The sequence below is a fragment of the Odocoileus virginianus genome, chromosome 11, assembly GCF_023699985.2.
Source record: "Odocoileus virginianus isolate 20LAN1187 ecotype Illinois chromosome 11, Ovbor_1.2, whole genome shotgun sequence".
Lineage (NCBI taxonomy): Eukaryota > Metazoa > Chordata > Mammalia > Artiodactyla > Cervidae > Odocoileus > Odocoileus virginianus.
In genome coordinates, this window is record NC_069684.1 from 1,852,288 (window position 1) to 1,876,976 (window position 24,689).

At 47.8% G+C, this 24,689-nt stretch overlaps 1 long non-coding RNA gene across 2 annotated transcripts; it reads left to right on the plus strand.

Annotated features, from left to right (window-relative positions):
* The first annotated feature begins 6,853 nt into the window (after window positions 1–6,853).
* On the plus strand, window positions 6,854–24,668 carry LOC139037411 (uncharacterized). Of its 2 annotated transcripts, XR_011490194.1 has the most exons (4): window positions 6,854–15,756; window positions 16,587–16,746; window positions 21,914–22,323; window positions 23,433–24,668. It is a non-coding gene; the product is annotated as an uncharacterized lncRNA (long non-coding RNA). The 2 variants fall into 2 exon arrangements; XR_011490193.1 differs by having other exon boundaries at window positions 6,854–16,746.
* Window positions 24,669–24,689: the final 21 nt, after the last annotated feature.

The following is a 24,689-nucleotide window of genomic DNA, read 5'->3' on the forward strand; positions in this document are numbered from 1 at the left end:
CCTGTCTGTGGTCTCCCAGACCCCTGGGGGTGTGTGGAGTGCAGACAAGGGTGCCTGCAGTTCCTCCATGGAAGGTGTGATTATTTCTGTCTTTATTATCTGTAAGGACTTCTCAGTGATGTTGAATAGTTTGTTTAAGGGAATAGAGCCTTCTCCAAAACCTGGGTCTTTACTCAGAAGAAGAAGATCGTGTGACAAATGATCAGTGGTGGGGGATCGAGCTGGTGTCTCCAGGCTCTGAACTTAACCTCAGGTGTTTCATGCGCCACTTGGGCATCGCAGGATCCAGCACTGGAACGGACCCTAGGGCTGGCCACTTTTGCTCATCTGCGCTGTGGGTACCAGGCAGCCGGTGACACAAGGAGGGGCATTTCCTGGGATGCTAAACAGTTCTTTGCAGCCGGTATCCTGGAGGTGTGGTATACAGGAAGTGATGGTGTACTGGAGGTGCGGTATACAGGAAGTGATGGTGTACTGGAGGTGTGGTATACAGGAAGTGATGGTGTACTGGAGGTGTGGTATACAGGAAGTGACGGTGTACTGGAGGTGTGATATGCGGGAAGTGACGGTGTACTGGAGGTGTGGTATGCAGGAAGTGATGGTGTACTGGAGGTGTGGTATGCAGGAAGTGATGGTGTACTGCAGGTGTGGTATACAGGGAGTGATGGTGTACTGGAGGTGCGGTATGCAGGGAGTGATGGTGTACTGGAGGTGTGGTATGGAGGGAGTGACGGTGTACTGGAGGTGCGGTATGCAGGGAGTGATGGTGTACTGGAGGTGTGGTATGCGGGAAGTGATGGTGTACTGGAGGTGTGGTATGCGGGAAGTGATGGTGTACTGGAGGTGTGGTATACGGGAAGTGATGGTGTACTGGAGGTGTGGTATGCAGGAAGTGATGGTGTACTGGAGGTGTGGTATGCAGGGAGTGACGGTGTACTGGAGGCGTGGTATACAGGAAGTGATGGTGTACTGGAGGTGTGGTATACAGGAAGTGATGGTGTACTGGAGGTGTGGTATGCAGGAAGTGACGGTGTACTGGAGGTGCGATATGCGGGAAGTGACGGTGTACTGGAGGTGCGGTATGCAGGGAGTGATGGTGTACTGGAGGTGTGGTATACAGGGAGTGATGGTGTACTGGAGGTGCGGTATGCAGGGAGTGATGGTGTACTGGAGGTGTGGTATGCGGGAAGTGATGGTGTACTGGAGGTGTGGTATGCGGGAAGTGATGGTGTACTGGAGGTGTGGTATGCAGGAAGTGATGGTGTACTGGAGGTGTGGTATGCAGGAAGTGATGGTGTACTGGAGGTGTGGTATGCGGGAAGTGATGGTGTACTGGAGGTGTGGTATGCAGGAAGTGATGGTGTACTGGAGGTGTGATATGCGGGAAGTGACGGTGTACTGGAGGTGTGATATGCGGGAAGTGACGGTGTACTGGAGGTGCGGTATGCAGGAAGTGATGGTGTACTGCAGGTGTGGTATGCGGGAAGTGATGGTGTACTGGAGGTGTGATATGCGGGAAGTGATGGTGTACTGGAGGTGTGGTATGCAGGAAGTGATGGTGTACTGGAGGTGTGGTATGCAGGAAGTGACGGTGTACTGGAGGTGTGGTATGCAGGGAGTGATGGTGTACTGGAGGTGTGGTATACGGGAAGTGATGGTGTACTGGAGGTGTGGTATGGAGGGAGTGATGGTGTACTGGAGGTGTGGTATGCGGGAAGTGATGGTGTACTGGAGGCGTGGTATGCAGGAAGTGATGGTGTACTGGAGGCGTGGTATGCGGGAAGTGATGGTGTACTGGAGGCGTGGTATGCGGGAAGTGATGGTGTACTGGAGGTGTGGTATGGAGGGAGTGATGGTGTACTGGAGGTGCGGTATGCAGGGAGTGATGGTGTACTGGAGTCGTGGTATGCGGGAAGTGATGGTGTACTGGAGGTGTGGTATGCGGGAAGTGATGGTGTACTGGAGGCGTGGTATGCGGGAAGTGATGGTGTACTGGAGGTGTGGTATGCAGGGAGTGATGGTGTACTGGAGGTGCGGTATGCAGGGAGTGATGGTGTACTGGAGGTGTGGTATGCAGGAAGTGATGGTGTACTGGAGGTGTGGTATGCAGGAAGTGATGGTGTACTGGAGGTGTGGTATGCAGGAAGTGATGGTGTACTGGAGGTGTGGTATGCAGGAAGTGCCCGTGTACTGGAGGTGTGGTATGCGGGAAGTGCCCGTGTACTGGAGGTGTGGTATGGAGGGAGTGATGGTGTACTGGAGGTGTGGTATGGAGGGAGTGATGGTGTACTGGAGGTGCGGTATGCAGGGAGTGATGGTGTACTGGAGGCGTGGTATGTGGGAAGTGATGGTGTACTGGAGGTGTGATATGCAGGGAGTTATGGTGTACTGGAGGCGTGGTATGCGGGAAGTGATGGTGTACTGGAGGTGCGGTATGAGGGAAGTGATGGTGTACTGGAGGTGTGGTATGGAGGGAGTGATGGTGTACTGGAGGTGCGGTATGCAGGGAGTGATGGTGTACTGGAGGTGTGATATGCGGGAAGTGATGGTGTACTGGAGGTGCGGTATGAGGGAAGTGATGGTGTACTGGAGGTGTGGTATGCGGGAAGTGCCCGTGTACTGGAGGTGTGGTATGCGGGAAGTGATGGTGTACTGGAGGTGTGGTATGGGGGAAGTGATGGTGTACTGGAGGTGTGGTATGCGGGAAGTGATGGTGTACTGGAGGTGTGGTATGCGGGAAGTGATGGTGTACTGGAGGTGTGGTATGGAGGGAGTGACGGTGTACTGGAGGTGTGGTATGGAGGAAGTGATGGTGTACTGGAGGTGCGGTATGCAGGGAGTGATGGTGTACGGGAGGTGTGGTATACAGGAAGTGATGGTGTACTGGAGGTGTGGTATACAGGAAGTGACGGTGTACTGGAGGTGTGGTATTCGGGAAGTGATGGTGTACTGGAGGTGTGGTATGGAGGAAGTGCCCATGTACTGTAGGTGTGGGTCATAGGAAGGGCTGGCGTACTGGTGACGCTTGTGTAGTTGCAGTGGCCAGCATAGGGACAGAAGGACACAGGGACCATGTTTTCTCACATCAGTGTGACAAGACATGCAAGTTAAATGGGTAAGATTTATAAGTATTATTTAGGTACTTGAGATTTTTTATTTGTTATCAGTCAATTGAGATATTTAACATAAATATGATAGATTAAACTTATAAATGCAATTTAATTTTTTGTAAAAGCTTAATGTTCTCAGTGAAGGCAAGAAATATTAATCAATACCCTTAAAGGTGATATAAATATCTGTAAATATTTGTAATAAGTAAAATAATATTTGTAAATATTTATCAATAAGTATAATAATAAGATATGATGTTGTTCTTAAAATATAAGGAAAAACTAGGCCTTTGAATTTGAAAGCAATAAGACGTTTTGGAAAGAGTAAGCCAGTCCCCATGGCCACAGGAGCCTGGTGGGCTATAGTCCAAGGAGTCGCAAAGAGCTGGACGTGGCTGAGCGACTCAGCACGGAGCAGGCCAGGCTGTTCCTGTGGGCGGCAGGGGTGGCGCGCTGTGTGCATTTGTGGCCTCAGTGGCTCAGTCCTGTCTGACTCCTTACGACCCTATGGACTGTAGCCAGCCAGGCTCCACTGTCCATAGGATTTCCCGGTAAGAATACTAGAGTGGGTCGCCATTTCCTTCTCCAGGGCATCTTCCTGACCCAGGAATCTAACTTGCGTCTCCTACATTGGCAGGCGGATTCTTTAGCACTGAGCCATCTGAGAAACCCTGTGATGTGCTGGTAAATACTTAATAGCCATTCTCTGGGGAGGGGGGTATATGCCAAAATACATTTATGAAAGATTATTATAATTTTACTGATATAGAGAGTATGTAACTATGGGAATATTATTTCATGCATGTTTTGATTTGAGGCAACCTCACTGCTTTCCCATTTCTTCACAGAAAATAGATGGGGAAACAATGGAAACAGTGACAGACTTTATTTTAGGGGGCCCCAAAATCACTGTACATGGTGATTGCAGCCATGAAATTAAAAGACACTTGCTCCTTGGAAGAAAAGCTATGACCAACCTAGACAGCATATTAAAAAGCAGAGACATTACTTTGCCAACAAATGTCCATCTAGTCAAAACTGAGGTTTTTTCAGTGGTCATGTATGGATGTGAGAGTTGGACCACAGAGAAAGCTGAGCATCGAAGAATTGATGCTTTTGAACTGTGGTGTTGGAGAAGACTCTTGAGAGTCCCTTGGACAGCAAGGAGATCCAACCAGTCCATCCTAAAGGAGATCAGTCTTGAATATTAACTGGAAGGACTGATGCTGAAGTTGAAGTTCCAGTACTTTGGCCACCTGATGTGAAGAAGTGACTCATTGGAAAGGACCCTGATGCTGGGAAAGATTGAAGGCAGGAGAAGGGGACGACAGAGGATGAGATGGTTGGATGGCATCACCGACTCAATGGACATGACTTTGAGCAAGCTCTGGGAGTTGGTGATGGACAGGGAGGCCTGGCATGCTGCAGTGTATGGGGTCACAAAGAGTTGGACACGACTGAGAGACTGAACGGAACTGAACACTGCTTTCAGGAAAGAGCCAGTGGCCAATCAGTAGAAGCACAGGCCAAAAGGATTCTGGTTAAGGTCACATGTGAGTTCAGTTCCCTGGAAATCAGCATATCTTTCCTGAGAAACTCGAGGGCACGACGACGTGGCCGATGCTGAGGTCGGTGTACACTCTTACCCCGCGAGCCCAGAGGCAGGGCCTCAGGCTTCGCTTGCAGGGGTGCACAGAGGACTTCCCGGCCCAGGAGGCGAACCCTGAACTGAACTTTGAAGGCTGCACAGAAGTTGGAGACAGGGCTTGTTACCAACCACACACCTAGTTGGTGTAGTTTTAAAAAAGTTTCAGCAGAATTTCTTTTGCCGAAAACCCTGGTATTAGATTTAACAGCTGTTGAGACGAAGACAGCAGAGATTCCAGTGAAAATGGGAAAGCAGCCTTCTGAGGACATATAATTAGTGGGGACTGGGTCAGAGACACGGTCCTTGCCTTGGTGGGTGTGAGGGGACTGGAGGAAGGCAGAGGAGCAACAGGCGTGGGATGCCTATCGTGATGGCGGGTGACGGGATGCTCCGGGGCACACAGAGGCAGTGGGGCCCGGAAGCCTTCTCTCTGTTTAAACCCAAGCACTGGTCAGGAATTAGCCAGACAAAGAAGGGAAGGAGAAGAGTTTCTCAGGAGGAGGGAACAACAAGTGCAGAGGGCTAGCGATGAGACTGTGACGTCTTAGTCTTATTTTTTTTAATTTTATTTTTAAATTAAAAAAAAACTGGCTGCACCGTGCGGTGTCCAGGATCTTAGTTCTCTGACCAGGGATGGAACCCAAGCCTGCTACAGTGGAAGCTGGGAGTCTTGACCACTGGGCCACCAGGGGGGTCCTGATGACTTTTTATTAAAAACAAAAACGCTGGAGCCCGGAGCCCAGGAGGAGGGTGGCTGGGAGGTGAAGCTGGAGAGGTGGAAGGGTTCTGGGACACCATTGACAGGAGACTGGATTTTAACCAGAGGGCACATGATCAGATCTACCTTTTCAAATAATCATTGTGGCCACAGACAGCAGGGTTGATGGGATAGTTGCTGTGTGGTCTCATGAAACTTAACAAATGAATCTCCAAATAACCTTTTTATATTTGACCGGAGCGACTCTGAAGCTATCTTGGAGAAAATTTCAGCACACGATGACTTAAGAAATACCCACAATTCTCTCGCTTCAACGATACTTAATTTCTTCTTCTTTGCATCCTGCTTCTCCTTGCATATTCATTTCTTAGTCCCTGTGGAGGCGAGGGGCTGCCTCGGCGCTCATTACCCACAGCGGAGTAAACGCAGCGGTTACCCACCCCGGAGGGCGCGAGGAGCTGCCGGAGAGGCGCGTCTCAGCGGGAAGGCCCTTTTCAGCGGCGGCTCTGACTGGGATGTAGAGCCTGGGCTCGGGCTGGGGACCGCTGTTTCCTGCGAGCGCAGTGGCTTCATAGTCGCCCGTGCCTCGAGCTGGGTCACGGCGGTGCGCGTGTGACCGAGACTCGGTTCTCCGCAGCCAGGCCTGAGAGTTTCTATTGCTGTTGGCCAGCACTCGTTCCCCTCCGCTCATTTTGGACTTGGCCACGTGGCCTGCTTTGGTCGGAGGGCTGGTAGTCGATGTCCCTTGAGTTGGGCCCTTACATGGTGTGGGTGGTGTGGGTCTGAGCTCCAGGCCTCTCCTCAGTGTCTGTTGATTGGGGAACGCCGCTACCCCTGGTCAGCATGATTAACACTGAGAAGGAGGAAAAACCATCACAGGGCTTCGAGCAGGACGTGGATGGCTGATCCCACCAGCTTGCGTTCAGTCCGGGGAGTTCAGCTGGTGAGTGGATGGTCGGAAGGGCCGAGGCGGGGCGGGCGTGGGGGCGGAGAGGAGGCGTCCCTCGGGGCTGGGGGCTCCTGCAGTCGGCCCGGCCTGGAATCGCAGTGAGGGGCGGGGGTGACCGTGCAGCGATGGGCGGAAGGGCGCACGGCTGAGCTGTGTCGGGAGGTGAAGTCTGCAGAGCTTCATGATTGGGGAGAACGTTGGTATTGCTTTTCAGCTTCTCTGCTGAAAACAACGTTTTAGGTGTAACTCCGCGGTGCCCCCCACCCCACCCCTGGTGGGCTTCCCCGTGGAGCCCCAGAGCTCGGAGGAGAGCGTGGTTTTCTGGTTCAGCTACACCTCCTTGAGCCTGGGGCCCCCCTGCCTCAGTGAGCCGGGGCGCCCAGGCGCTGGCCCAGCCCCTGCTGCATGCGGCCGGGTCTGTCCCCGCGCTTTTCATTCGGAAATGTTAGGAACCCGGCAGTGTCAGGGCCAACAGTCCACAGTGCGGAGATCGAAAACTCCCCGTTTCGGAAATGTTATCGTCTTAGATCTCCGGGAGGGGATGGCGGCTCACACGGAGAATGCCGGACGAGCCCGGGCCATGCTTTCAGGGCTGCGGGCTTACCGGCCTGACCGGGGAGGGGGGTGAATTTCGAGTTGCTTTTCCAAGGTTTAGGAGGGTATTAGGCCCTTCCCTGGGATCCAGAGGTCTGCGCAGTGAATGCTCCCCAGTCTTAGAAGCTGTTCTTACCTACGTGTGTATTAAACCTGGAATGAATGCAAACAGAAGGGAGTTTACCTATATTCTATTCACCTCTTCCATTTCAAGGATGTCTGATTTTTGACTTTAAATGCCTTTGGAGATATACTGGTCTATTTTAGGTGATTAGAGGGTTAGGAATAGTTTGCTTCTGGTGGGTTTCTCCTGAGCATTTTATTTTTATTTTATTGATGTGTAGTTGATTTACAATATTATATTCGTTCCCATGTATAATATAGTTATTCAGTATTTTTACAGATTTTATTTAAAGTTATTAGAAAATAATGGCTATATTTTCCTGTACTGTACAGTGTATCCTTCTTGCTTATTTATTCTTCACACAGTACTTTGTATCTCAATCCCCAACCCCCATCTGGGCCCTCCTCTTTCCCTCTCCCTACTGGTAACCACTGGTTTGTTTTCTGTATCTGTTTTGTTATACACATTCATTTCTTTTTTTTTTAGATTCCACAAATAAGTGATAACAGAGTATTTGTCTTTCTCTGGATGATTTATTTCACTAAGCATAATACTCTCTAGGTCTACCCACATTGTCACAAATGGCACAATTTCACTTTTTTTTTTTTTTTTTAACGGCTGAGTAGTATTCCTGTGTATATATACCACATCTTCTTAATCTGTTCGGCTGTTGATGGACATTTTGGTTGCTTCCATGTCTTGGCTATTGTAAATAATACTGCTGTGAACTGTCAGTTATATAATTTGGAAATATTTTCTCCTGCATTAGGATGTGTTTTCATCTTGTTGATGATTTATTTTGCTGTGCAAAAGCTTTTACGTTAAATTGGATCCCATTTGTTTATTTTTGGTTTTATTTCTTTAGCCTTAGGAGACAGATGCCCCAAAATACTGCCTGATTTATGTCAGAGGGTATTCTGCCTATGCTGAGTATTTTACATTTTGAATTTTCAAAGATAATTATTTGATTATAATTTGGAGATACCAATACCATTTAATATAATACCTTTAATACAAAGCTTTCTAAGATAAAAAATGGGACTGTAACTAATATATAAGACATTTTATATCAAAGATATAGTTTTACTATTAAAATATGAGGTACAAATTTCCAGTTATAATGTAAATAAGTCAGGGGGATGTAATGTATGGAGACCACAGTTAATAACGTGAATGTGTGTTCTGACTCTTTGCAACTCCACGGACTGTAGCCTGCCAGGCTCCTCTGTCTGTGGGATTCTCCAGGCAAGAATACTAGAATGGGTTGCCATTTCCTTCTCCAGGGGATCTTGCCGAACCAGGGACCAAACCTACATTTCCTGTGTTGGCAGGTAGATTCTGTACCACTGAGCCTCCTGGGAAGTCTATAGTTAGTAACACTGTATTGCAAAAAAAAAAAAAAAAAGGTAATTGTTATATAAATATATGAGCATCATATATGTATTAGCTTCCTACTGTAACAAACTACTACAATAAACTAGGGGCATACAAATAGCACACATTTCTTCTCTCACTTTTCTGGAGGTCAGGGTCTGAAGTCAGTTCACGGAACCACAGTCAAGTTGCCAGGAGAGCTGCGGTCCTTCCGAGGCCCCTTGGAGGAGCCCAGGTCCCTGCCTCTTCCAGCTCGCAGAGCAGCACTCTGGCTTCCTGGGGCTCGGATCCCTTTGTTGCCTTCAGAGCTGGCAGGGAGAGGCTGTCCTCCAACTCCGCTTCCTTCTTCTTCCTCCCGTGACTTTCTTCTTTTCTCTGTCAAATCTTCTCCCTGCCTCCAATAAGGGCACGGTGATCACAGTTGAGGTGCATCCAGACAATCCAGCATCCTTATGTTAATCCAGAATCTTCAGCTCAGCATCCTTATCTGAATTACACCTGCAAAGTCCATCTTGCCAATAACCGTTCTCACATTACAGGGATTAGGGCCTGGGTGTTTTCTCTGGGCCATCATCCAGCTTCCCAGGCTTCCCAGCTGGCTCAGCGGTAAAGACTCGCCTGAAATGCAGGAGACACGGGATCAGTCCCCAAGTAGGGAAGATCCCCTTGAGGAGGGCATGACAGCCCACTCCTGCATCCTTGCCTGGAGAATCCCACGAGCAGAGGAGCCTGCCGGGCTACGGTCTAGCGCACCCCAAGAGTCGAACACGGCCGAGCACGAGCCAGTCAGCTCTGTAGAGCAGCGCATCTCTGTAGTGAGGCAGGCTCGGTCGGCACCCGCTCTTTGTTGTGGTGAATGGAGATTTAGCGTGTTAACCATTTTTAGGAGCTGTGAGTTCAGTGGCCGTCCGTCCTTTTAGTCCCGTGCGGCCACTACCAAGTCCATCTCCAGACTTTCTCTCCTCCCAAGCCGAAGCCCCGCCCGTCAAACTCTCCCCCTCCCTCAGCTCCTCCCCCCTGAGTCGAGGCTCCGCCCCCTCAAGCTCACCCCCTCCCCCAGCTGCTGGCAACCGCCTTTCTATTTCCTATTAATGTGTCTCCTCTGGGGACCCCATACAAGTAGAACCATACAGTATTTATTTTACCCTTTTATATATACATTTTTTCTTTTATTTATTTTTTTGGACGATAATTGCTTTACAATGTTGTGGTGGTCTCTGGTATACATCAACATGAATCAGTCATAATTATATATATGTGTATCCTACATACATTTTAAACAATTTTGTGAACTTGTTGATCTTAATACACATATTCTCAGACTGTTTAATTTGTGATGTGAATGTGGGAACATCTAACATAAAAGTTGGATGCAGTTAAAAAGGCATCAAACTTCTTGGCCATTAGACTTTCTGAGAGTAATTGCTACAACCTGCTGGAGACCTTGACTTTTATCTTTCCAATAAAGAGACGGAAGATCAAACCAGTCAATCCTAACGGAAACAAACCCTGAATATTGTTTGCAAGGACTGATGCTGAAGCTCCAATACTCTGGCTACCTGATGCGAAGAGCCAACTCATTGGAAAAGACCCCGATGATGGGAAAGATTGAGGGCAGGAGAAAGGGGTGACAGAGGATTGAGATGGTTGTATAGCATCAGTGACTCAAACGTGAGTTTGAGAAAACTCCAGGAGATGGTGGAGGAGAGGGGAGGGAGCTTGGTGTGCTGCAGTCCATAGGGTCACAAAAGAGTTGGACATAGCTTAGTGATTAAACAGCAGCAGCTGCTGCAGGGTCTACCCTGTGTCTGACTCTAAGCATCCCTGAGTCCCACCTGTGTCCACCTGTCCCCACCTGTCCTCACCTGTCCCCGTGTCCACCTGTGTCCACCTGTCCCCACCTGTGTCCACCTGTCCTCACCTGTCCCCACCTGTCCCTACCTGTCCTCACCTGTGTCCACCTGTCCCCACCTGTGTCCACCTGTCCCTACCTGTCCCCACCTGTGTCCACCTGTCCCCACCCGTCCCCATCTGTGTCCACCTGTCCTCACCTGTCCTCACCTGTCCCCATCTGTGTCCACCTGTCCTCACCTGTCCCCACCTGTCCCCACCTGTCCTCACCTGTGTCCACCTGTCCCCACCTGTCCCTACCTGTCCCCACCTGTCCTCACTTGTCCTCATCTGTGTCCACCTGTCCTCACCTGTCCTCACCTGTCCCCACCTGTGTCCACCTGTGCCGGCACTGATGCTCCCCTGGTCTTTCGCGCCCTCCCCAACTGGGGGCCGTCTGGACCCTATAGTCTCTCCTCTGGCCATGATCCTCACTGTGGGCCCACTTCCTGATGAGAGCTTGAGTGAGATGGGCTCTTGCGAGGGGACTGGATGGCAGGACAGAAGCCACCCTCCACCCCCCGCCCCCCGCCCCAGCACACGTGGTATCAGGGGATCCCTTGCAGAGCTGAGGACATGTGCCCACATGGACTGGCCGCTTGCCCAGCTGCAGGGCCCTGGGTGTGCAGAGTGAGGCTACTCCTGCCCCCAGCCTGTCGCCCACTCAGGAGGCACTGTGTCCAGTTCTGTCCCGCTCGGCCACATGAGGCCACCATGTGCTTGCAAAGTAGGTCCTACAACTTGGAAAACTCAATTTTAAGTTGTGACAAATTAAAAGTAAAATTAAAATATGAAAAACTGGTGACTTGAGTCAATTATCAGAAAGCTTTCAGTATGACTTGGAACAACTAAGTATGTGAGTCTACATTTTTTACTTTAAATTTTATAAAACCTAAACATATCCATTGTATCTGATGAAATTTGTAGTTCAAATTGAGAAACCTCATGATTGTAAAATATACGTTGCATTTCAGAGATTTACTATTAAATAAAGATCATAAAACATTAATAATTTTGTTCTGTAAATCACATGTTGGAATAATAACATTTTAAATGAAACAATATATTAGTAAAATTTCATCTATTTCTGTTTCCCTTTTTTAAAGTGACTACAAGAAAATGTGAAGTTTAGTATGTGGCTGGTGTGTTTCTGATGGACAGGGCTGCTTTAGAACTCAAAAGTAGCACCATGGATAAGGTGACTTGTTTACTTGTATGTCTGTCTGTCAACTGGGGCACAGAATTACCTCCTGGCAACATGGCTGGAATCTTGGTGTGATACTTTGAAGAGGTCCTGAGCTAGGATTTTACTGGACCGTCCAGTTTGAGTCAGACACTGTCTTTACACAATGGGGATTTTTATTATTTTTTTGGCTGAAACTATGATGTGAATGGGAGACAAATATTTAATAAACTACAAAACACATTTCACAATGCAGGTGACAAAGAATGTCTTTCCCTTTTCAGGGGAAATTTTGGTGAATTTAAACCTCTGTGTTCCTTGATATTTAGGAGAGTTTGTATTTAGGGCAGTTCTCGAACTTGGATCTGAGATTGATCAGCCCTCTTTGGGGATTCTCACAACTCTGGGTGTAAAAAGCCTGTCTTTGTTGAAAAAGAGGCTCAGGACGTTTTGATAAATGCTGACATGAAGTAAGCACAAATTATATGCAAATGAAATTCCTCCGGGCGTGGAATACTGACTCCAGAGCTAAAACAGCTTTGTAATATCATTCCTTTAATTGGTGCTTGTGAGGGTCAAACAGGTACTTGTGGATGAGAGCACAGCTGGCGTGAACTTCTAGAACTTTCTGCATTAACCGACAGAGATTCTTTTTTGTCCCATCAGACCCAGGGCTCTCGGTGGGAGACGAGGGGAGGAGTAGGGGGCAATGAGGAGGTGGGGGTAGGGTCCACTCTCTGCTTGAGCTCCTGGTACTGTCACTGCGGCGTTGACCTGTGCTGGGAGAAGCTCTGCCTCTGGGGCCTAAGTAGAAGCAAAATAAATGCGAGTCCAAGGGAAAATGCAGAGGAAAGACACTGACCGTCTTTAGGAGTAGTCTAGGTGTTCTGACGTCCCCAACCCCTCACTTGGTCTCCTTATTGTTCTTCTCATTAAAAGAAAATGTGGATGAGAGCAAGCGAGGGCTTGCCCATCAGGGTTGCGGCAGGAGCCACTTAGGATGAATGGTAGCCCTTTGTGGAAAGTGCTTTATGCTGCAATTTAAAACCCTTCACTGGAGACTTCAAGCGAAAACCTACCCTTTATCCATGTGCCTCAGTTCACCTGCTCCTTGGGGATGGGGATAGCAGAGCTCAGAGTGGGAAATAAGATTACTGACCCGTACTAAAACATTGGGTTGGCCAAAAACGTGGTTCAGGTTTTTCCCTTAACGTGGAGAAACCCAAATGAACTTTTTGGCCAGCCCAATATCACTATGAGGACTGGTAAGACTGAGTCAGTTCTAGAGAAACAAAATCGGTTGTTAATCCTTGCAAGAGTCCTAGTAAACACACAGGCGAACACTAGTGTGTGTCCCCCGGTCACTAATAAACCAGTCGGTTTAGCAAAGGGTCTTTTGCTTACCTCGGGTTGTGACCTGTCCTCCTCCGTCCTGGTTATCGGTAAGTCTACCCAGGCAGGCACTGTGCATCCTCAGGAGGGACAGACTGGACGGGCTGGCGTCGACATTGGCTTGTTTCGACCATGCTGGGTCTTCGCTGCGGGGAGCAGGCTTCTCTAGTTGTGGCATGAGGGCTTAGTTTCCCCGTGGCATCTGGGATCTTAGTTCCTAGACCAGGGATCGAACGTCCCCTGCATTGGAAGGTGGATTCTTAACCACTAGACCACCAGGGAAGTCCCTGGGTCTTGGCTTTTAACTGTAGCCAAGGTGAAGTTCTGCATTTCCTCTTGGGGGAGGGAGAACCATGGAACTGGTAAGTGACCCCCCCATCCTTCTGCCTGGAGCAGTTTTCAGCGGTGCACACCCCTCTCGGAGCCTGAGAACAGTGTGTCTGCTGGTGTCCAGTGGTTTCCAAGATAAACTGCGCACACCGTGGCCCACTAAAGGGAAACGTGAGCGCTCCCTTTCCTGTTTTCATCTCGTCTCCCTTTAGCCTATTTTTTGACCTGTTTTACCCTGTAACTGTGTAGCAGGAGAGGCTGACAGTCCCTGTCCTGATGTCCAAAAGCTCTGAAATGCACAAGCTATTCGGTAATTCATTTGTAGATTCAGCCTGCGTTGACCAGAATGGATGTGTGGCTATTCATAGCTTTTACTGAGCACAGTTGTCCGAGTCATCAGCATAAGCACACGTGTCTGCAGAAGTCCTGACGCTTCCTCATGTAGGGCGGGAAAAGGAGGGTGCCCTCGAGTCCTAAGAATGCTGTGTGCTGACTGGCGCCCTGTGACCTTGCTGGAATCAGAAAATTCCGAAGCACGTTTGCTTCTGAGGATCCTTGGGACCGCTGGTTGTGTCTAATTTATAAATGAATAAATGCACAGGTGGAGGAATCAGGCCCTGGTAAGTCTTGTGACCAAAGGATCTGGGAGTCCACATACAGGCCGGGGCCTCTGACCTTGACCTTTTGTGGACGGGGACCTCCTGGCTCATGGGGCAGGTCTTCAGGCGCCCCGAGCGGTGACTGCAGAGTCCCCACTGACCCCCCACCTCAGGGTAAAGACAGCAGGGAGCATAGATGTGGGGGGAAACCAGAGACAACGCATAAAAGTGCTACGCACCTCGGTTAAGACATTTCTGGGACTTCCCTGGTGGTCCAGTGGTTAAGAATCTGCCGTCCAGTGCAGGGGACTTGGGTTCGCTCCCTGGTTGGGAAACTGAGATCACACACGCTCCTCGGATCAACTGAGCCCATGCGCTACAGCTAAGACCAACACACTCAAATAAATGAAAAAATATTCCTTTTAAAAAAGAAATTTCTCACAGTATAGAGCAGCTGAACTTTGGATGCCAGTAAGTGTCACAGGCTCAGCTGTGCGCCTCGGCAAGGGGGCGATGTGGTGCGAAGCTGTCCCAGCTGCTGATGTCTGTGGATGCCAGCAACACGCAGGACAGGATGGGGGAGACCTGGGGCTGGTGATGCTGGACCCCTGAGAATGAGCACCCCCGCCTGCTGGGAATGGGACCCCTACCACGGCGAACGTGTCTGGAAGCTGTGGGCCAAGTGTGCCCGTGATAAGCCGGGTCCACGGAACCAGAGGGAACCTGCAGCCCTCTTGAAAATTGAGGGTGGGTATGCTAGAGAGATCCCGGAGAAGGGGATGACAACCTGCTCCAGTTTCTCGCCTGGAGAGTCCCGTGAGCAGAGGAGCCTGGTGGGTCATAGTCCAAGGGGTCACAGAGCCAGTCACGACTGAAGTGACTTAGCACATGCTGGAGAGGAAACTGATTCTGTCTAGGCAAGAGATGTGCTGGCTGACGTGTACAATGCGAAGAACAACAGCAGCTCCGGGGGGAGGTCCTCACAAAACCGGAGTCGTCGGGGAGAGGGGACTCGTGCGCATGAAGCGGTGGCATGGCTTCTGCCAAATCCCGAGCTGCCTTCCTGCTGGGCTTCCCTGGCAGCTCAACTGGTAAAGAATCCGCCTGCCGTGCAGGAGACCCAGGTTTGATTCCTAGATCGGGAAGACCCCCTGGAGAAGGGATAGGCTGCCCACTCCAGTATCCTTGGGGTCCCCTGGTGGCTCAGAGAGTAAAGCATCCGCCCGTAAAGTGGAAGACCTGGGTTCGATCCCTGGGTTAGGAGGATCCCCTGGAGGAGGGCATGGCAACTCACTCGTGTTCTTGCCTGGAGAGTCCCCACGGGCAGAGGAGCCTGGCGGGCTCCGGTCCAGGGGGCCACAAAGCGTCAGACACGGCTGAGCGGCTAGGCCAGCACAGCACCTTCTTGCTGAGGCCGCGAGACACAGAATGCACGGGATGCTGTCCCCTTCAGGGATTTAAACTTACTGAGAAGTAAATGTGATTACTTTTACTTGTTCTCTCGATTAAAAAACAAAGCAAAACAAGAAACTTCTCGCAGTTTAGAGGCTGACTAGACATTTCTTGGGATGGGGTACCCCTGGCTGATATTTTCTGACCATGTAATCTATTATATTTTTCATAATAAAATTTAAAAAAATCATTCTGTAAATAATGACTTTTTGACAATCGATGGGAGCAGTTATTCCCATTTTGAATCTGAGAGAAAGAAATATGGTCCTGAAAGTCATGAATTAAGTGGAGAGTTCCAGTCTCCTGACTGTCATGATGGAATGATGAAGTCACAGTGACAAGAAGAATCAAACGTTGGAGAGCAGCGTCCCCTCAGCTTCCCTCAGCTTTCTTGTAAGTTGATACATACTCAGTGCCTTAAAAGATAAACTTGGTGCCATTCTGAGGGACTTGGCCAGTCCACTCTTGCACTCACCGTGATGCCAAAGACACCAAGGTGTAGCATCCTTTCTGCCGGGCGCCCTGGGCAGCAGGGCGGTCCGCTCAGGGTTTGCTCCTGCAGTTTTCGGTCGTCTCTGGGGACACCGAGTGTCACTCCGGCTCCAGTAAGTAATGCCAGGGGCACAGGTGGATGGATCTGACAGTCCTGAGGACTAACAGCGTCTCAGCAGCCTCTCTCCAATGAAGGCTATCCATCAGCGCTCAGAATCTGCTGGAGCCGCAGAGGGTGACAAGGGAATAACATCCCTTTCTCTTCCATCGACAGGGGTAATAACTCCTCACTCTCTGGGGACAGATTGTAAAAGCCAGTGGCCAGGAGCTGTGAAGCAGGGAGGGTGGAAGAATTGAAAATTAAAGAGGGAGTGGAAATTTGGTGTTAAGGCTTCAGTGAGACGGAATAAACAATCACACGTCAGTCTTTTAATTGCCCTGTTGTTGACACAAGCGTTTGCAAATACTCGTCTTGATTGCTTAAGTATTTTAAGCTGATTATTAAGATCGGGTATATTTCATAAATGTGGGTTTATGCTTCATGCTTGTATTTAAGTCGTGAATGTTCAAATAGGCTGAGACTTATTATCTGGGTATTTTTGAAGTCGCTGCTGAAAAGTCCTTTTTGACAAGGTATTTAAAAATATCGCCGTGAAGAAAGTTGCCAGAGCACATCTTCTGCTCAGAATGTTTAATCTGATGTCTTTATTTCCTCTTGCATCTCTGCGTAGTTATCACAGCGGAATTGGATGGGGTTCCATTTATGCATATCACATACGATATTTTTGCACGGTTAAAAATCTCTGTTTTCGAGTAACCTTCAAAATGACTTCAATGCCGTGGGGACATCCGTCTTCTTCCAGCAACGATGATGAACAGAGAGTTCTTAAGGTGAGTCGTTTTAACGAGAGCTTCACGTTCAGGGCGCCACATTGAAATAGCGAGGTTGGGGGCCCACGCGTGGCTCTGTCTTAAACGAAGCCCAAAGAAAGACTTCGCTTGTTAGAAAATCATGCCGTGGGCAAACAGATGCCTTTGAACGCCTCCTGCTTTACAGGAAATGCACTGCCTTCGTTTTTAAACTAGGGCTGGTGTTTAGTTAAATCTCCCGTGGACTCAGTTCACTGAAGGTGACGGCAGCCCTCACTTGGGCTCAATGAGAAGGAGAGGAGACAGTAAATTTTTCCGGCGGCGACAGGAGATCTTGTTATAGGAGTCAGCGCGGGGGTCAGGGCAGGGCCTGTTGATGACGGAGGAAAAGAGAAGTAAATTCATTCTGCTTCAGGCACTTTGTCAAGTGCCAGTAGCTTACCATTGAGAACTAGTCACCCGTCCCCGTCTTACGGCCCTGGAGGTCACCCAGCGCATATAAATCACGGCCCCGCGTGGGCGCAGCCACCCATTGCCGCTCGGGATGAAATAAAAAAGAGAAATGCAGCTTTCGGGAGGCGAAGGGCTGCGGGCACCCCACCACGTGTTGCTGTCGAATGCGAGCTGCGGCTCCATATTGATCTCCCGAATCAAGTCATTAAAATGTGCAGTTTTTGTTTATTGGAATGAAGCAATTAAATGGTTCAGTTATGCCAGACCTTACCTTTTCTGATGAAAACTATTGATTTCTTGCCACAGCTTTATAAGCGACAATGTTTTTGATTACTCTTGACAAACCTCCTTGGAGTGTTAATTAAAATTGTACCAGATGAGCAGGTGGGGGAGATCATTAGATCGGCCGGATCACAGGCCGCACTTCATATTCTGCAGCCTTGCATAATGAATAGGGCACGAGAGGGGAAGACAACGTCTTCATCAGCAGAATTAGCATCTTCACTTTTTAAAGAACTAGGTGGCATTCCATTTCACCGTACAGATGCTCTGGGATCGCTGGCGTGCTCCTACCACTATGTTTGATCAAAATTTGCTTTTTATGTTTTGCTTTAATTTTTCCAGTGTCTAATGAGTTGCTGGTTTTGTTTCCGAGGTAGCAAATATTTAAACACATATTTATACAGAAAACTGAGGAATCAAATAAGACCCTTCCAATGCTTATGCAGATGAAGTCATGAATATTAATGATTCCACTGAACACGGTCAAAATCCCTCCATAAATATCTTCGCTGTGATTCTGAGAAACGTTTAACCTCTTATTTTGGGGACCTTCGTGAAATATGCTTATTTAGGCAATGCTCTTTTGAAGACTTCATTAATTTATAGTCTAACTTTCTCCTAGCTATTGTAAGAGTGTTGCATTTTAGAAATTAAAAATACTAAAATCAGAGGCAAATATGTTTATAAAATCAGAGGCAAATATTCAAATAATATTCATGTTTTTGAGACATGAACGATCTTTACATTTGTGCTATTTGTTATGAAAAAACGACTCAATTATTGCTTCACTGATAAAGGCATTGAGGTGAGCGTCTTCCTTTTTGCAGAACACACAGAACTTAAGTGATTGAAATTAAATTCAAAATCCTCTGTGATCTGGTGTCTGTGAACAGCAAGGCAGCTTTCGTCTCTCAGATTCATGGGCCCTGAAAATGACTTTGGGAGGTCATCTAGTCCAATCCCCTCTTGGAAAAGAAGCTGTTTAAAAATGCACAACTTTTCATTCATCTGGAATTTTAAAAAGGATTAATGAATTTATAAATGTATTATTTACAATGTTCTGATCATGTGTATATCTAACTAGCTAACTGTTAGACTTTGAAATGATAAGCTTTTTTAAAATCTCAACTTCTCTTAGGAAAATGTTTTACAGTTCACAAAGTGTCTTTCCATTTATATTCCTTCTTTGGATCAACAACCAAACTTTATATTGTACAAAAAGGTTTTATAATTTTTGAAACACACTTCTGGATGGGTTGTTCAGCTGACTTAATAATAACATTTATAAGCTCTAATTATTTGAAGCTATGTTCTTTCACTGTTTCTGGAGAGCCTAAGTGAAGCCTGCACGGTCACTTGAGTTTTGTAGGTGAGAGCAAATTTGGATAAAAGCGCCAGTGTAGTTTGTTTAGTACTAAAATTTAGCCTACTGTTTTTAAGAATGTTTATTTATTTATTCGGCTGTGACGAGTCTCAGCTGCGCCACGTGGGATCTTTAGCTGCATCGTGGGAACCCTTTAGTTGTGGCATGTGGAATCTAGTTCCCTGACCAGGGAGTGAACCCAGCCCCCTGCGCTGGGAGCGCAGAGTCATAGCCAGTGGACCATCTGGAAGTAACCCACTGTTTCTGAGTTCGACAAATAGTCACTGTACTCAATCAACCACTTAAGCAAAATATTATAAATAATAGACATAGAATAGCTTTTGCAGGGTCTTAGAATTCTAGTGTTAGAATGTGTACTTGTATATTCCTGCAAACGTAGTCATCAGAAACAGAAAAATCATTTATTTTATTATAATTTTTCGAAATGCTCACATGTTTTCACCTTGGGTTGAGTTCATCCACTGAACCAGGGGCTGAAGATCCCTCTTCAAGGCGGCTCCTTCAGGTGGTCGGCAGGCAAGCTGGCGCTGGCTGTGTGCTGTGAGCTCAGCCAGGGCTGTGGTGTCCCATCATGGGCCTCTTCTAGGCTGCCTGGCTGAGTTCCAAGGGTGAGCGTCCCAGAAGAGTAAGGTGGAAGTACACGGCATTTGGGCTTCCATGTGGTTCAGATGGTAAAGAATCTGCCTGCAATGCAAGAGACCAGGGTTTAGTTCCTGAGTGGAGAGGATCCCCTGGAGAAGGGAATGGTGACCCACTCCTGTATTCTTGCCTGGAGAAGCCTGTGGACAGAGGAGCCTGGCGGGATACAGTCCATGGGTTGCAAAGAGTTGGACACGACTGAGTGCCTGAATGACAAAAACACTGTGGTATTTATCGCCTCTAGCCTCAGAAGTCCCAGCATTGTTTGTGCCGAACTCTTGGCTGATTTAGGCATAAAAGTCCTCTGAGGTTCACGGAGAGGGGACAGAGACCCTTGCCTTTGAAGGGGGAGCATCAAAGTTAGATTTCAGAAGAGCCTGTGGAATGAGACATGCTGAAGTCACGTTTGCATGATACAACTTGTCACAGAAGCCATGTACTCCATCCTGTTGCATAACATTTATTATTTTGGGTGTGATTTAATTTGAGAGAGGCAAAAGTGAATAGAAAAATCAAACAAGATTCTAATGATTCAACTGTAGTTATTCTTTAAACAGCATACTTCAAATTGTGTTTTGTTTTTTTTTTCAGAGAAAAGGGCATAAAGGCAGGTCTTTCTTTCAAATATTTTTATTTTATTGAAGTACAGTTGATTTATAATGTGTTAATTTTAAGACAGGTAATTTCTAATGAGATAATGAGTGTGAAAGTACTTTGAAATCTATCATCTATAATGTAAGATTCTATGGAAAATAAAAACTATGAATTAAAAAATATAACCATTGTTTAGTCAATATCTACTTCATCATCCTTTGGAAATTAGTTAGGTTCCGATGAAAAGAAGCCACGCTCTTTCCAAAGATTCTGACTGTTTTCAGTTTTGTTGTATGTTGTTACTTTAGAAGCTCACTTGCTGTGATAATCGTGTTTGACGTTTGCTGACAGTGGAGATGAGATGGCTGCGTTGTAGCATTATGTATCTAGGGTCTTTAAGAGTGCTCTCCTTTAGTCAGTGAGTATTTGCTGTGCTTCTGTCCTGAACCAGCCAGTGTTCTAGGCACTTTGGAAATTATTCTCAGAGTGGAACTTTCAATGTACACAGTGATGTATGTGTATATTTTATCTAACAGATGTAATACGTTTCTCTGTGCTCATCTCTTTTGAACTATGGAGTAGAGTTTCTTTGTTTAACTTGGTTTTTAAAACAGTATCTGTTGATTTACTTTGGCCGCACTGGGTGTTTGTCGCTTTGCACAGGCTTTCTCTAGCTGTGGTGAGCTGGGGCTGCCCGTCGTGCTGGTGCAGGGGTTTATCACGGGCTTCTGCTGCCAGGGAGCACGAGCTCTGGCCACGTGGCTTCAGTAGTTGCCGCACACAAGCTCAGTAGCGGTAGCACACGGGCTTGGTAGCTGCAGCTCGTCTGCTCTGAGCACAGGCTCAGCACTTGTGGGGCATGGGCTTAGATGCTCCACAGCATGTGGAATCTTCCTGGGCCAGGGATCAAACCCTGAGCCAGGCAGATTCCTATCCACTGAGCCACTGGGGAAGTCCTGTTTAATTTGTAATAAGGAAAAGAATTGAGACATAAAGGCAATTTTTAGAAGCCATCAGAAGGTGTAATTTGCTCTTGACACACAATTAATCCACAAGTGGAACTTAGAATGTTTGGTGTAAATTGTTTTAAAGAACACAGAGCGCAGCCTCACAAAGCTATCTATCAGGGTATTTTAAAAATATTTATTTATTTTTATTTCTTAATTTGGTTGCACTGGGTCTTACTTGCAGCCTGTGGGATCTAGTTCCTTAACCAGGGATTGAACCTGGGCCCCCCCAGAGTACATGTAACAACTTTGCATAATCAAATTTTCAGTATAGATTTTCTAATAATAATTTTCAGCCAAAGTTTGTTGAAACACATTACACTGTATTATACGTGACATCTTTTTAAAATTTTTATTATTTTTTTATTGGTGCATAATTGCTTTACAATTCTGTGTTGGTTTCTGCCGTACAACTTGAATCAGTCATAATGACATATACATACATGCTCAGTCGTTTCAGTTGGGCACCACTTTTTGCAACCCTATGGATTGTAGCCCGCCAGGCTCCTCCGTCCATGGGATTCTCCAGGCAAGAGTACTGGAGTAGGTTGCTATTTCATTCTCCAGGGGATCTTCCCGACCCAGGGATCGAACCCGCGTCTCTTATGTCTCCTGCATTGGCAGGCAGGTTTTTTACCACTAGCGCCACCGGGAAGCCACTCAATTTTATGTATATACATATATATATATATTTGTCTCCCCTATTGTATCATGCATGACATCTTTGCATGACTTTCTGTTTAATCCTCAGAAGGACTCTGTGGCAGTGCAATATACCCATTTCACAGATGAGTATATCTGGTCTTCACCATTTCTTCTTTTCCTGCAGGCATTTTCCAGGCCTATATCTTGCCTTCCAGTATAAAGAAGGACAGTGCCACAATTTTGGTCCTTGTCAGGACCACGTGTTATCTGAATCTTGTATCCAGGTTTACACAAATCATAGATTTCAGTCACGGGTAGAATTTCTGCCCCTCATGTCTCCTGTCCATCGCGATTTGGCGGTGCTCCAAACACAGGATGCTATCGGTGTGTTTCCCACCTGAACAGCCTGAGATCACGTCTTCCATATCCATCATCCAGTTTCTCCATCTTGTGCAGTAACGTGGAATTCCATTTATTAAACCACTTTTTAACTGACATAGTAAAAACAAAAAACAAAAAACCGCGGAGCAGCATTTTCCTCTCAAGCACTCCAGGGCCGGCGTCCCCGGATTCACGCAGCGGGCAGCACCAGCGGTGAGTGCGACAGGAGGGCGCTCCAGTGGGGCCGTCGGGCTGCGGGGCGGTGGGGAGACCTCCGAGCCCTCCTGGTGCTCCGCGGGTCCCCGCTGCGCTTGTGCTGATTTTGTGCGGGGCCGGCGCCGCGCGGAGTCCTCCGGCTCTTGCCACTCCTGCAGCGTCAGGGCCAATGCGGGGAGCCGCGCTGAGTGAGCAGGGGCGCCTCCCCAGGCACAGATGCACACCTCCAGGCGGCTTGTGCAGGGGGAGGAGAATGTGCTTTTCCGGGACGCTCGCTCCTCTCCAGACCTCCAGCGGCTCCGTGTTATCCGCGCTTTACCGGCTGGTTTGGCAGGCACATTGCACGTGAGACCAGCAGAGCCTGCCTGCTCCCAGGATACCTTTCCTTTTCCCTCCACACTGAAAGTTGCTCCTGTGTGCCCAAGCTCTCCAAGCTGCCTGCAAGAACTTTGGCATGGTTTTCCTAACCTTTCAAACAGTAAAAGCAAAACTCTCCTTTGATTAAAAAAAAAAAAAGTCGGAGGACTCTGGCCCGGAGCCACGAAGGATGCAGGCGATCTGAGGGAATATTCCACAAAACACCGCAAGCTCCCTCTCGGGGCCCAGCGCGGGCGACGCACTTCGCTTGTACTTAACATACATCAACTGTCACCCAGCGGCAGTCGGCGTTCAGCCGAACACAATGGAATATCCAGATGGTCTAAACAAAGCCAACAAATGTTCACTGCTATTAAAAGCTGTTTACATCAGCTTCCAGGGTTTCGAGGTGCTTAGGTCGGTGGCCAGGACTGCCTCTTACAGAGTCCTGTGCTGACGTTCCCACACCCAGTGGAGACGAAATGAGACAGTAACTTAGGAGGCAGGATGTCAACTAGAGCTGTCACCGCAGGCGCTCTCAGTGACTTGGCCCCAGTTCTGTTTTATTGATGGTCCATCGCAGCCGCGGCCCCAGACCCAATGAACAGCAGCGGACCCTCCCCGCCGGTGGTGGTGGTCGGGCTGGGTGGACGGGTGGGTCCTACCTGCCCTGTGTCAGGACCTCTGGGCCTCCATGCTCCCCGCTGGGGATGTTTAGGCCTTGAATGCTTCTGTTTTCTTCCTCCCAGGTGCTCCGCTATCAGGCCCTGTCCTACTGGGGATTAATACACGTGAGTGGCCGACCTGCATTCTTCTGTCTTCCTTCCTTGTCTTTATGGCGTCTCCCTTAAAATTCCAGGTGCATCGCTGATGGTGTTGGAGGCGTAGCCTCCACTGTGTATTGCCATTGTGTACTGTAGTGTATTATCCACGGGAAGGATGTCCAGCTCGTTTCTTGTTAAAGAAGAACCTGAGAAACTATCTCTGTTTTTAACAGGGTATGTTCACCATTGCCAATTTCTCTCATTGTAACATACCTGAAAAATGAGTAAATAGGAAAAGCATATTGTATATTAATTTGCCCTAAAATTCAAACTAGTATAAGAACAGAAAAGAGCCTCAACAGAATAATTCAAATAATTATTTTCTACATAAACAGATAATCTTAACTTTATGTCATATTTGGGTTAAATTTCGTGCATTATTTGTTGTGTCATTTCTGAGTTACCATGCTTCAAGTTTTCTGATGTATTTTTCAAGATGGGTGAGCTCATAAATGACTAAAGTAAAATGTTTAAGAAAAGATGATTTGTTGGCCTATTCTCTCCAGAAATAACCTTTAAGATCGAGATGGGTAGGGAACGAGGTCGTACGACGTGCCACAGGACTGAATTTTACTGATGCTTTGTAAGGTCCTCAAGGCAAGATTGATGTGGGCTGTTAGGAGCCCAGTAAAGACAGGCTGTCCTCTGTCGGTGGGGACCAGGCTCATCTTCGCAACTGTCCTGCTGGAGCAGATCATTTCAATAAATTTGATAAGAAGCACGTTTCGATCTCCTACATTTTTATAGGGTTATAGGCCTTCTTTATATTATCACTTGAAATTCAAAGCTTTAAGCTCCCAGTTTGAGCAAGAAGAAGATGTTGTCCATAAAAAGTTAATCTAGGACTTCCCTGGAGGCTCAGTGGTAACGAATGCGCCTGCCAATGCAGGAGACACGGGTTTGACTCCTGGTCAGGGAGGATCCCACACACGGTGGAGCCGCAAGTACTGAGCGTGTGCCCTAGCACCTGGGGAAAGCAGCTCTTGGGCCCACAGGCTGCAAGGACTGAAGCCCGTGCTCCAAGAGAAGACGCCGCAACGAGAAGCCCGCACATCACAACCAGAGAGTCGCCCCCGCTTGCCACAGTCAGAGAAAAGCCCTCACCGCAGTGAAGACCCAGTGCAACCAAAGATAAATAAAATCATATGTTTAAACAGGTAATCTAGACCGGTATATTTCGTG